At 53.0% G+C, this 12,500-nt stretch overlaps 3 non-coding genes and 1 pseudogene across 3 annotated transcripts in view; all 4 read right to left on the bottom strand.

Annotated features, from left to right (window-relative positions):
• Positions 1–1,015: 1,015 nt before the first annotated feature.
• LOC149520456 (25S ribosomal RNA) lies at positions 1,016–4,345 on the bottom strand. The gene has a single exon (XR_016326535.1). It is a non-coding gene; the product is annotated as a 25S ribosomal RNA (ribosomal RNA).
• A 215-nt stretch (positions 4,346–4,560) lies between these two features.
• LOC149520455 (5.8S ribosomal RNA) lies at positions 4,561–4,716 on the bottom strand. The gene has a single exon (XR_016326605.1). It is a non-coding gene; the product is annotated as a 5.8S ribosomal RNA (ribosomal RNA).
• Positions 4,717–5,011: 295 nt separating this feature from the next.
• On the bottom strand, positions 5,012–6,818 carry LOC149520454 (18S ribosomal RNA; annotated as a pseudogene).
• Positions 6,819–12,304: 5,486 nt separating this feature from the next.
• Positions 12,305–12,500, bottom strand: part of LOC149520453 (25S ribosomal RNA) — a 3,372-nt gene continuing 3,176 nt past the window's right edge. Inside the window, exon 1 of the ribosomal RNA XR_016326499.1 lies at positions 12,305–12,500. This exon is cut by the window's right edge and continues 3,176 nt beyond it. This is a non-coding gene — a ribosomal RNA (25S ribosomal RNA).

The following is a 12,500-nucleotide window of genomic DNA, read 5'->3' as shown; positions in this document are numbered from 1 at the left end:
AGCGGGATCGACAACATGTAAAGGGGGACCGGACTGATCCCCGGCTTACGCATTATGCCTCTCCGGCTGGCTCAGTGCCCGTACGCTCATTTCGTGGGTTGACTTAGGCATACGGAGTTCATTCCCAGTCTAGGATCGGTAGCAGCACATAGAGGGGGATCGGGTCGATCCACGACTTACTCATCCTGCCTTTTTGGTCGGCTGAGTGCCCGTATGCTTGTTTTGTGGGTTGGCTTAGGCATAGGGATTTCATTCCATGTCTAAGCCCCAGTCGGACCGAGGGTTGTGGTAGTTGGACCGGCAACGGGATTGGTAGCATGCAAAGGGGGACCAGACAGATCCCCGACTTACGCATTATGCCTCTCCGGCCGATTGAGCACCCGCACGCTCGTTTCATGGGTTGACTTAGGCATACAGAGTTCATTTCCAGTCTAAGCATACGAAGTTCATTCCCAGTCTAAGATCGGACAGGTAGCCAGATCGGCAGCAGCATGCAGAGGGAGATCGGGTCGATCTCCGGCTTGTGCATCCTGTCCCCCTGACCGGCTTAGCGTCTGCATGCTCTTTTCGGGGGTTGACTTAGGCATACAGGGTTCATTCTTAGTCTAAGCCCCAGCCAGATCGAGGGACCGATAGCGGGATCGGTAGCACACTGAGGGGGAACAGGTTGATCCTCGACTTACGTATTCTGGCTCTCCGGATGGCTGAGTGCCCGCACGCTCATTTCATGGGTTGATTTAGGCATACGTAGTGCATTCCCGATCTCGACCAACCAAGGGCCAGAGGCTATCAACAGCATTCGGGGCAACAACCGAGGGGGACCAGCAGCGGGATCCTTGGTCGGCTCGTGCATCCCGCCCCCAGTGGACGGTTCGATGCTCGCACACTCGATTCGAGGGTACATCGGGGCCAGTAGAGTTTGTTCCCGATCGAGATTGAGGGACGGGAGGCCCCGGGTCACGCCCAACCCCAGAGGGGGGCGATGTGAAAAGAAGGAGGGTCGGCAGGGGGAGGGACGAATCGAAGCAACAAAGGGCTGAATCTCAGTGGATCGTGGCAGCAAGGCCGCTCTACCACTTACAATACCCCGTCGCGTATTTAAGTCATTTGCAAAGGATTGTACCCATCGTTTATTGGAATTGAGCTCCAAAGAGGCCCTCGCGACTCGTCCACCGCGGGGGCTGCACCTACGACACGTGCCCTTGGGGGCCATATGCCCTTATTGCGGGTCGGCAATCAGGCAACGGGCACGTGTGTCGCTTCTAGCCTGAATTCTGACGTAGAGGTGTTCAGTCATAATCCAACGCACGGTAGCTTCGCGCCATGGCTTTTCAACCAAGCGCGATGACCAATTATGTGAATCAACGGTTCTTCTCGTACTAGGTTAAGTTACTATAGCGACGTCGCCATCAGTAGGGTAAAACTAACTTGTCTCATGATGGTCTAAACCCAGCTCACGTTTCTTATTGGTGCATGAACAATCCAACACTTGGTTAATTCTGCTTCACAATGATAGTAGGAAGAGCCAACATCGAAGGATCAAAAAGTAACGTCGCTATGAACGCTTGGCTACCACAAGCCAGTTATCCCTGTGGTAACTTTTCTGACACCTCTAGCTTTAAATCCTGAAGGTCTAAAGGATCGATAGGCCATGCTTTCACTGTTCGTATTCGTACAGGAAATCAAAATCAAACGAGCTTTTACCCTTTTGTTCCACACGAGATTTTTGTTCTCATTGAGCTCATCTTAGGACACCTGCTTTATCTTTTAACAGATGTGCCACCCCAGCCAAACTTCCCACCTGACAATGTCCTCCGCCTGGATCGACGGGCTGAGGCCAGCCTTGGGTCCAAAAGAAGCGGTCGTGCCCTACCTCTGATTCATGAAATAAGTAAAATAAAGTTAAAAGTAGTGGTATTTCAATTTCTCCCAGGGGCTCCCACTTATCCTACACCTCTGAAGTCATTTCACAAAGTCAGACTAGAGTCAAGCTCAACAGGGTCTTTTTTCCCCGTTGATTCCGCCAAGCCCGTTCCCTTGGCTGTGGTTTCGCTGGATAGTAGACAGGGATAGTGGGAATCTCGTTAATCCATTCATGCACGTCACTAATTAGATGATGAGGCATTTGGCTACCTTAAGAGAGTCATAGTTACTCCCGTCGTTTACCCGCGCTTGGTTGAATTTCTTCACTTTGACATTCAGAGCACTGGGCAGAAATCACATTGCGTGAGCATCCGCAGGGACCATCGTAATGCTTTGTTTTAATTAAACAGTCGGATTCCCCTTGTCCATACTAGTTTTGAGTCGACTGTTCATCGCCCGGGGAAGGCCCCCGAGGGAGCCGTTCACAGTCCATCCCTCGGTCGGCACGCGATGACCCGCTTTCTTCGTGGGAGTAGCTCGAGCAGTGCACCAGTAGTCGACGGGTTCGAGACTGGGACCCTTGTGCCCTACCCTCAGAGCCAATCCTTTTCTTGAGGTTACAAATCCATTTTGCTGACTTCCCTTACCTACATTGTTCCATAGACCAGAGGTTGTTCACCTTGGAGACCTGATGCTGTTATGAGTAAGATCGGGCACAGACGACACTCGATCCTTCAGATTTTCAAGGGCCGTCGGGGGTGCACCGGGCACCATGCGACGTGCGGTGCTCTTCTGGCCATTGGACCTACCTTCGACTGAGCCATTTCTAGGGTGGATGGGCTATTAAACAGAAAAGATAATTCTTCTCGAGGCCTCCACTGACGTCTCCGGACTCCCTAACATTACCGTCAGCCATCGCATCTCGGTTCAAGAATTTTAACCAAATTCCCTTTCGAAGCTCGCATGGGACGCGCTATTGAACGAGCTTTCCCCGTCTCTTAGGATCGACTAACCTATGTGCAAGTTCCGTTCACATGGAACCTTTCCCCTCTTCGACCTTTAAAGTTTTCATTTGAATATTTGCTACTACCACTAAGATCTGTATCGACGGCCACTCCGCCCTAGCTCGTGCCCCGGGTTTTACGGTGACCATCGTGCCTTTCTATTCATCGGGGCCTAGCCCTTGCCCTGACAGTCGAAAGGTGAGTTGTTACACACTGCTTAGCGGATTTCAAATTCCATGACCACCGTCTTGTTGTCTTAATCAACCAACACCCTTTGTGGGTTCTGGGTTAGCATGCAGTTGGGCACCGTAACCTGACTTTCAGTTCATCCCGCATCACGAGTTCTGCTTACCAAAAATGGCCCACTTAGAGCTCTCGATTTCGTGGCGCGGCTCAACAGAGCAGCCACACAGTCCTACCTATTTAAAGTTTGAGAATAGGTCGAGGGCGTTGCACCCCTGATGCCTCTAATCATTGGCTTTACCCAATAGAACTCGATGGGGGCTCTAACTATCCTGAGGGAAACTTCGGAAGGAACCAGCTACTAGACTGTTCGATTAGTCTTTCACCCCTATACCCAAGTCAGACGAATGATTTGCACGTCAGTATCGCTACGGGCCTCCACCAGAGTTTCCTTTGGCTTCACCCCGCTCAGGCATAGTTCACCATCTTTCGGGTCCCGACGAGCATGTTCGCACTCGAACCCTTCTCAAAAGATCAAGGTCGGTCAGTGGTGCACTCGCGAGGGATCCCGCCAATTAGCTTCCTTACACCTTACGAGTTTTTTGGCCCATTGATTCACATGCATTTCAGACTCCTTGGTCCGTGTTTCAAGACGGGCTGGATGGGAAGCTCGCAGGTCGATGCTTGAAGCACGTTGGTGCCAGGGCACGCCGAGACGGTGTGTGCTACATTCCATGATCACGATGACGATGTCTCCATGGGCACATCGAAAGCCCGGGCTTGGGCCGTCACCGCGACCTACGTCAGTCCATGCCCCGAGTCGATCGATAGACTGGCTCTCGTCGTTCCACATCCGACTGAAGCGCATCGTCGGCCCCCATCCGCTTCCCTCCAAATAATTTCAAGCACTCTTTGATTCTCTTTTCAAAGTCCTTTTCATCTTTCACTCGCAGTACTTGTTCGCTATCAGTCTCTCGCTCGTATTCAGCCTTGGATGGAATTTACCGCCCGATTGGGGTTGAACAACCCGACTTGCAGACAGCGCCTCATGGTGCGATAGGGTCCTGGCACAACGGGGCTCTCACCCTCTCCAACGCCCTCTTCCAAGGGATTTGGGCTCGGTCCGTCGTTGAGGACGCTTTTCGGACAACAATTCGAATACCAGGGGCACCCGATTCTCAAGCTGGGCTCTTTTCGGTTCGCTCACCGTTACTAGGGGAATCCTAGTAAGTTTTTTTTCCTTCGCTTATTGATATGCTCAAACTTCGCGGGTGATCCCGCCTGACCTGGGGTCACGACGCGAGCATCGATCGAGCGATGCGAGGGGTCTGATGGGGTCCGGGTGGACAACGAGCGCATGTCACCAGGGACGAGGCACGTCAGGAGCTCTACCACCGACGGTCACGATGCTGTCGTTGCCGAGGACTCACTTTTGGGCCAACCGCGACCCACGGGATCACGGGAAGCCATCTTCTGCTCGCCCCCTTCCACGGAGGGGTGTGATGATGCATGACGCCCAGGCAAGCGTGCCCTTGGCCTAATGGCTTGAGGCGTAACTTGCGTTCAAAGACTCGATGGTCCACGAGATTCTGCAATTCACACCAAGTATCACATTTCGCTACGTTCTTCATCGATGCGAGAGCTGAGATATCTGTTGTCGAGAATCGTTTCATCTTTTCACGACAAAAGGAGTCGTGGCACCGCCCGCTCACGCACCGCGAACGGGATGGCGATGGCGCACGCGCTCTGTTTTCGTTTCGGGTCCTTGGCACAATTCACGCTGGGGGTTCGTTGCTCAACGGCAGGCGAGACGACGCCGATCATTCCGTCCACCTCGTAGGGGGGACGGAGAGACCGTCACGTTTGTCCGGGGTTGGAGGGGGCTCGGGGCGTTAGGGCACCCTCACCCCCTCTGTGTTTCGTTAACGCATCCGCAAGTCGTCTGTCGAGCAGGGTTTCGATAATGATCCTTCCGTAGGTTCTCCTACGAAACCTTGTTAGGACTTTTCCTTCCTCTAAATGATAAGGTTCAGTGGACTTCTCACGACATCGCAGGTGGTGAACTGTCCACATCCCCATGATCCGAACAGTTCACCAGACCATTCAATCGATAGGAGCGACGGGCGGTGTGTACAAAGGGCAAGGACGTAGTCAACGTGAGCTGATGACTCACGCTTAGTAGGAATTCCTCGTTGAAGACCAACAATTGCAATGATCTATCCCCACCATGATGAAATTTCAAAGATTACCCGAGCCTGTCGACCAAGGTTATAGACTCGTTGAATACATCAGTGTAGCGTGCGTGCAGCCCAGAACATCTAATGGGATCACAGACCTGTTATTGCCTCAAACTTCCTTGGCCTAAGCGGCCATAGTCCCTCTAAGAAGCTAGCCACGAAGGATCACCTTCACGCAGGTAGTTAGCAGGCTGAGGTCTCATTCGTTAATGAAATTAACCAGACAAATCGCTCCACCAACTAAGAACAACCATGCACCACCACCCATAGAATCAAGAAAGAGCTCTCAGTCTATCAATCCTTACTATGTCTGGACCTGGTAAGTTTCCCCGTGTTGAGTCAAATTAAGCCGTAGGCTACACTCCTGGTGGTGCCCTTCTGTCAATTCCTTTAAGTTTCAGCCTTGCAACCATACTCCCCTCGGAACCCAAAGACTTTGATTTCTCATAAGGTGCCGATGGAGTCCTAAAAGTAACATCCGTCGATCCTTGGTCGACATCGTTTATGGTTGAGACTATGATGGTATCTAATCATCTAAGAGCCCCCAACTTTCATTCTTGATTAATGAAAACATCCTTGGTAAATGCTTTCACAGTTGTTCGTCTTTCATAAATCCAAGAATTTCACCTCTGACTATGAAATACAAATGCCCTTGACTATCCTTGTTAATCATTACTCCGATCCCGAAGGCCAACACAACAGGACTAAAATCCTATGATGTTATCCCACGCTAATGTATACAAGCATAGGCCTCTTTTGAGCACTCTAATTTTTTCAAAGTAACAGCGTCGGAGGAATGACCTAGGTAATTAAATCTAGGAACGCATTACTGACAGTAGGGACGAGTAGACCGGTGCTCACCGTGAGGTAGACCAGACGACCCAACCCTAGTTCCAACTATGAGGTTTTTAACTACAGCAACTTAAATATATGCTATTGGAGCTGGAATTACCGTGGCTCCTGGCACTAGAGTTACCCTCCAATGGATCTTCGTTAAGGGATTTAGATTGTACTCAATCCAATTACCAGACTTAGAGAGCCCGGTATTGTTATTTATTGTCACTACCTCCTCATGTCACGAATGGAAAATTTGCGCACCTGCTGCCTTCCTTGGATGTGGTAGCCGTTTCTCAGGCTCCCTCTCTGGAATCGAACCTTAATTCTCTGTCACCCATCACCACCATAGTATGCCACTATCCTACCATCAAAAGTTGATAGGATAAAAATTTGAATGATGCGTCGTCGACACAAAGGCCGTGCGATCCGTCGAGTTATCATGAATCATCAGAGCAACGGGCATAGCCCACGTTGACCTTTTATCTCATAAATGCATCACTTCTAGAAGTCTGGGTTTGCTGAACGTATTAGCTCTAGAATTACTACGGTTATCCGAGTAGTAGATACCATCAAACAAACTATAACTAATTTAATGAGCCATTCATAATTTCACAGTCTGAATTAGTTCATACTTACACATGCATGGCTTAATCTTTGAGACAAGCATATGACTAGTGGCAGGATCAACTAGGTAGCATTCCTTCAGGACGTTGGCACCGTGTGGGCCTCGACACACCGATCGAGCAACGGAGAGAGCCCGACATGGAGCGTAAGCATCATGCGTGTCGAGCACATGAAATGCATAGCATTAGACGAACGGGGGCCGGAGACCGCGCTCGCTAAATGTTTCGCATCCGAGAGCACGATCGAACATCGATGCACCAATGCGGCCACGGATGATTAGGTGGCACGCTTGGGACACCGGCCACGATTGACATCCGACCCATGGCCCCTCGGGACATGAGACGGATGAGAGATGGTGAGACATCCGGTTTCCATCGATTCAGGTATGCAACACAGGATCCCGATCGTGCCTCCTGGGTACGATGACCACATGGGGGGAGATTGAAGAGGATGACTGGTCGACAGTTCGATGCATCAAGCATGGAGCCTGCCAACACACACAACCATAGCACCACTCATATACCCATTGCGTACAAGTGGCAGCAACCACGCGCGCCGATCCACAACCCACCCGATCGATTACTCGATGAGCGAGCAGAGAAAACGAGGAGCGAGGCCACACCATAACCGCTTGGCATGAGAAAAACACGAGCAAGGGCCACAAGACTGCCCTTGATATCGTACAGGCAACAACAAAGCGACACCACCAATGCTTGGCCCGACCGAGACCGTACACGTGAGCTTCGCTGACACCACCCCAGGGGGACGTTGCTCGATTCAGGGACTTGTTCCTGGGGTCTCGGGTAGTGTCGGTTGTGTGCAAGACCTCGTCGAGGCCTAGGCATTTTCATGGCTGATGAGAAGGGACTGTGAGACCGTTAAATACTGAGAGACCTAGCTGAGCCAAGCCTGGAACCGTGGCTTTTGCTTGCACCACCCCAGAGAGCCGTTGCTCGATTCAGGGACTCGGTCTGGGGTGTAGGACAGCATCCGCCGTGTGCATGGGCTCAAGCTCAGCTCCTCTTTTTCACATGCATGCCAACCGATCGAGGTCATGGGTGCCTGCCGATCACCGGAGCAACCAGTCATCGGATAAAATGGTCGGAAGGCATACACGCCCTGTATTTCACTCGAGGGATGTTACCCTAGGTGTACGCAATGGGAGGCCGTACCAAGGGCCAGCGCGTGTCGATGGTGGTCGATGGTGGTCGATGCGACTGCCCGTACCAAGGGCTAGCATGTGTCGATGGTGGTCGAGGCAACTGCTCGCACCAGGTCGAGACATGTGCCCACACTAAGGCTCGGCATGTGTCGATGGTGTTCGACGCAGGGGCCATCTTCTACCGATGGTGGTCAAGGCTTATGTCGATGGTGCTTGAAGCAACCGCCTGTACCAAGGCCCAGTGTGTGCCGATGGTGATCGAGGCAACTGCCCGCACTAGGGCCCAACGTGTGCCAATGGTGATCGAGGCAACTGCCCGCAACAGGGCCCAGCGTATGCCAATGGTGGTCGAGGCAAGAGCCCGCACCAAGGGCCGGCTTGTGTCGATGGTGTTCGAGGCAACCGCCCGCACCAGAGCCCAGCATGTGCTGATGGTGATCGAGGCAACCACCCGTACTAGGGCCCAGCATGTGCCGATGGTGTTCGAGGCAACCGTTCACACTAGGGCCAATCTTCTATTGATGGTGGTCGAGGCAACCACCTGCACCAAGGGCCAGCACGTGCCAATGGTGATCGAGGCAATGGCCCGCACCCAGGGCTGGCTTGTGTCAATGGTGATTGAGGCAACCGCTCATGCAGGGCCCAGCGTGTGCCGATGGTGATTGAGGCAACCGCTTATACCAGGACCCAGCGTGTGCCGATGGTGATCAAGGTAACCGCCCACACCAGGGCCCAGCATGTGCCGATGGTGTTTGAGGTAACCGCCCGCACCATGGCCCAACCTGTGCCGATAGTGATCAAGGCAACCGCTCGCAACAGGGCCCAGAGTGTGCCGATGGTGATCGAGGCAACCACTCGCACCAAGGCCAACTTCTGCTGATGGTGTACGAGGTAACCGCCCGCACCAGGGGCCATCTTTTGTCGATGGTGCATGAGGCAACGGCCTACACTAGGGCCCAACATGTGTCGATGTTGTTCGAGGCAACCGTGCGCACCAAGGTTCAACATATAATGACGGTGTTTGACGTAACCGCTCGCACCAGGGTGCCATCTTCTACCGATGGTGGTCGAGGCAAGATCCCACACCAAGGGTCGGCTTGTGCCGATGGTGCTCGAGGCAACCTCCCGCATCAGGGCCCAGCATGTGCTGATGGTGCTTGAGGCAACCGTCCGCACTAGGGCTCGAGGCAACCGCCTGCACCAGGGCCGATGGTGATCAACTAGCGTGTGCCAATGGTGCTCGAGTTAACCGCCCGTACAGCCCGCACCAGGGACCAGCTTGTGTCGATGGTGATCAAGGTAACCACCCACATAGCTCGTACCAGGGCCCAACGTGTGCTGATAGTGCTCGAGGCAACCGCCCACACTAGGGCCCAGTGTTTGTCGATGGTGATAGAGACAATCGCCAGCACTAGGGCCCAGCATGTGTCGATGATACTCGAGGCAACCGCCTGTACCACGGCCAGTGTTTATCGATGGTGATCGAGGTAACCGCCAACACTAGGGCCCAGCGTGTGTCGATGGTGTTCGAGGTAATCGCCCGTACCGGGGCCCAGCGTGTGCCGATGGTGATCGAGGGAACCCCCTACACCAGGGCCCAACATGTGCCAATGGTGGTGGAGGCAAGAGCCCGCACCAAGGGCTGACTTGTACTGATGGTGTTTGAGGCAACCGCCCGCACCAGGGTTTGCTGCCAGTAGCCATTCAAGTGTTTGAAAGGGAGACACTTTTTTCAAATGGTCACAAAATCTTCTCCACTTTGAGTTGTTAGCTGAATTTTTTTATGCATGCCACAGCTTGCGCATCACACACCAGGGCCCAGCATGTGCCGATGGTGTTTGAGGTAACTGGTCGTACCAGAGCCTAGCATGTGCGGATGGTGATCAAGGCAATCATCCGTACCAGAGCCCAATGTGTGCCGATGGTGATCGAGGCAACCGTCTGAACCAGGGCCCAGTGTGTGTTCAGGCAACCGTCCACACCAGGGCCCAGCGTGTGCTGATGGTGTTCAAGGCAATTGCCTGTACCAGGGGCTAACATGTGTCAATGGTGATCGAGGTAACCGCCCGCACCAGGGACCAACGTGTGCCGATGATGCTCGAGATAACCGCATGCACAGCCTGTACCAGGGCCCAGCGTGTGCCAATGTGATCGAGGCAACCCTCTACACTAGGGCCCAACGTGTGTCGATGGTGCTCGAGGCAACCGCCAGCACCAGGGCCCAGCGTGTGCCGATGATGATCAAGACAACCACCTACACCAGGGCCTAACGTGTGCCGATGGTGATCGACCAGCGTGTGCCGATGGTGCTCAAGGCAACCGCTCGCACCGCCCGCACCAGGGCTCTACATGCACCGATGGTGATTGAGGTAACCGCCCACACTAGGGCCCATCTTCTACCGATAGTGGTCGAGGCAACCACCCGCACCAAGGGCCAGCACATGCTAATGGTGATCGAGGCAACCGCCTGTACCAGGGCCTAGCTTGTGCCGATGGCAGTCGAGGTAAGTGCCCGTACCAAAGGGCAAGTTATGCCAATGATGGTCGATACATGTGCCATCACCATGCACCATCATATGCCATTGATGGTCGAGGCCTTGGCCAAAGTTTGATTTTGAGCCACGATGCACATGCTGGGCTCGGGCATGTGCTGGTGCCACATTTTTTTTGCCTGGGGTAGCATCGCTGGAGCATCGTCGGAGCATTACCGGAGAACCTGACCGACGACATTGGGGTTCCAACGATTGGAGGGGCCGGGGTTGTGCGCACATGATGTGCGATGGGTGCTGATACTTGGCCCTTATCCCTCATCAAACCTCAAGAACTCACACCCCCTTAAAAAGCATTTGAGATTTTACAAGTTTGATGCTAGTAGCCATTCAAGTGTCTGAAATAAGGGCACTTTTCTCAAATGGTCACAAAATCTTCACCACTTTGAGTTTTTAGCTGAATTTTTTTGTGCATGCCAATAAAAATAGAAGGATCATGTCTACAAAATTTGGGGCCAAAACTCCTAAAAAATTTTTAATAAATCTCAAACCGTAAAAAGTTTTAAAAATCATGAAAAATAGAAAACGAGTCATCTTACCACATAACTTCACATGAAGGCTTAGGGGACCATTGTATGAATTTACAAGCAATAAAAATGGCATTGGCATGGCAGAAATATGAAGATGTGCCTAAACCCACCTATTACCCGATCGATCCACGGCTTGCACATCCCGCCTCTCTAGTCGATGTAGTGCCCGCCCGTTCATTTCGTGGGTTGACTTAGGCATACAGAGTTCATTCCATGTCTAAGCCCCAGGCGGACTGAGGGTTGTGGTAGCTAGACAGGCAGCGCGATCGACAGCACGCAGAGGGGGATCGGGTCGATCCTTGACTTACGCATTATGCCTCTCCGGTCAGCTCAGCGCCCGCACGCTCGTTTCGTGGGTTGACTTAGGCATACGGAGTTCTTTTCCAGTCTAAGCATATGGAGTTCATTCCCAGCCTAAGATCGGACCGGTAACGGGATCGACAGCAGCACGCAGAGGGGGATCGAGTCGATCCCCGGTTTGCGCATCCTACCTCTCCGGTCAGCTAAGCGCCTGTACGCTCATTTTGTGGTTTGGCTTAGGCATACGGAGTTCATTCCATGTCTAAGCCCTAGTCAGATCGAGGGTTGTGGTAGCTAGACCGGCAGCGGGATCAGTAGCACGCAGAGTGGGACCAGACAGATCCCCGGCTTACGTATTATGCCTCTCCGACAAGCTGAGCGCCCGAACGCTCGTTTCATGGGTTGACTTAGGCATACAGAGTTCATTCTCAGTCTAAGCATACGAAGTTCATTCCTAGTCTAAGATCGGACAGGCAGCCGGATCGGTAGCAGCATGCAAAGAGGGACCGGGCTGATCCCCAGTTTATGCATCTTGCCCCTCCGACCGGCTAAGCGCCCGCACGCTCATTTTGAGGGTTGACTTAGGCATACGAGATTCATTCTCGATCTAAGCCCCAATCGGATTGAGGGATCGACAGCAGGATCGGTAACACGTAAAAGTGGATCGGGCTGATCCTCGGTTTTCGCATTCTGGCTTTCTAACCGGCTGAGCATCCGCACGCTCATTTCATGGGTTGACTTAGGCATATGTAGTGCATTCCCAGTCTCGACCAACCAAGGGCCAGAGGCTATCGATGGCATTTGGGGCAACAACCGATGGGGACCAGCAGAGGGATCCTTGGTCGACTCTGCATCTTGCCCCCAACAGACGGTTCGGAGCTCGCACGCTCGATTCGAGGCAGATCGAGGCGAGCAGAGTTTGTTCCCGATCGAGATTGGGGGACAGGAGTCCTCGATTCACGCCCAACCCCGAAGGGGGGTGACGTGAAAAGAAGGAGGGTCGACGGGGGAAGGGACGAATCAAAGCGACAAAGGGTTGAATCTCAGTGGATCACGGCAGCAAGGCCACTCTGCCACTTACAATACCCCGTTGCATATTTAAGTCGTCTGCAAAGGATTCTACCCGTCGTTCAATGGGAATTGAGCTCCAAGGAGGCCCGCGTGGCTCGTCCGCCACAGGGGCTGCACCTACAACACGTGCCCTTAGGGGC

The sequence above is a fragment of the Durio zibethinus genome, chromosome 1 (assembly GCF_047325235.1).
Source record: "Durio zibethinus cultivar Kanyao isolate XHJ-2024 chromosome 1, ASM4732523v1, whole genome shotgun sequence".
NCBI classification, from domain to species: Eukaryota; Viridiplantae; Streptophyta; class Magnoliopsida; order Malvales; family Malvaceae; genus Durio; species Durio zibethinus.
This window is presented reverse-complemented; position numbering and strand designations above follow the sequence as displayed.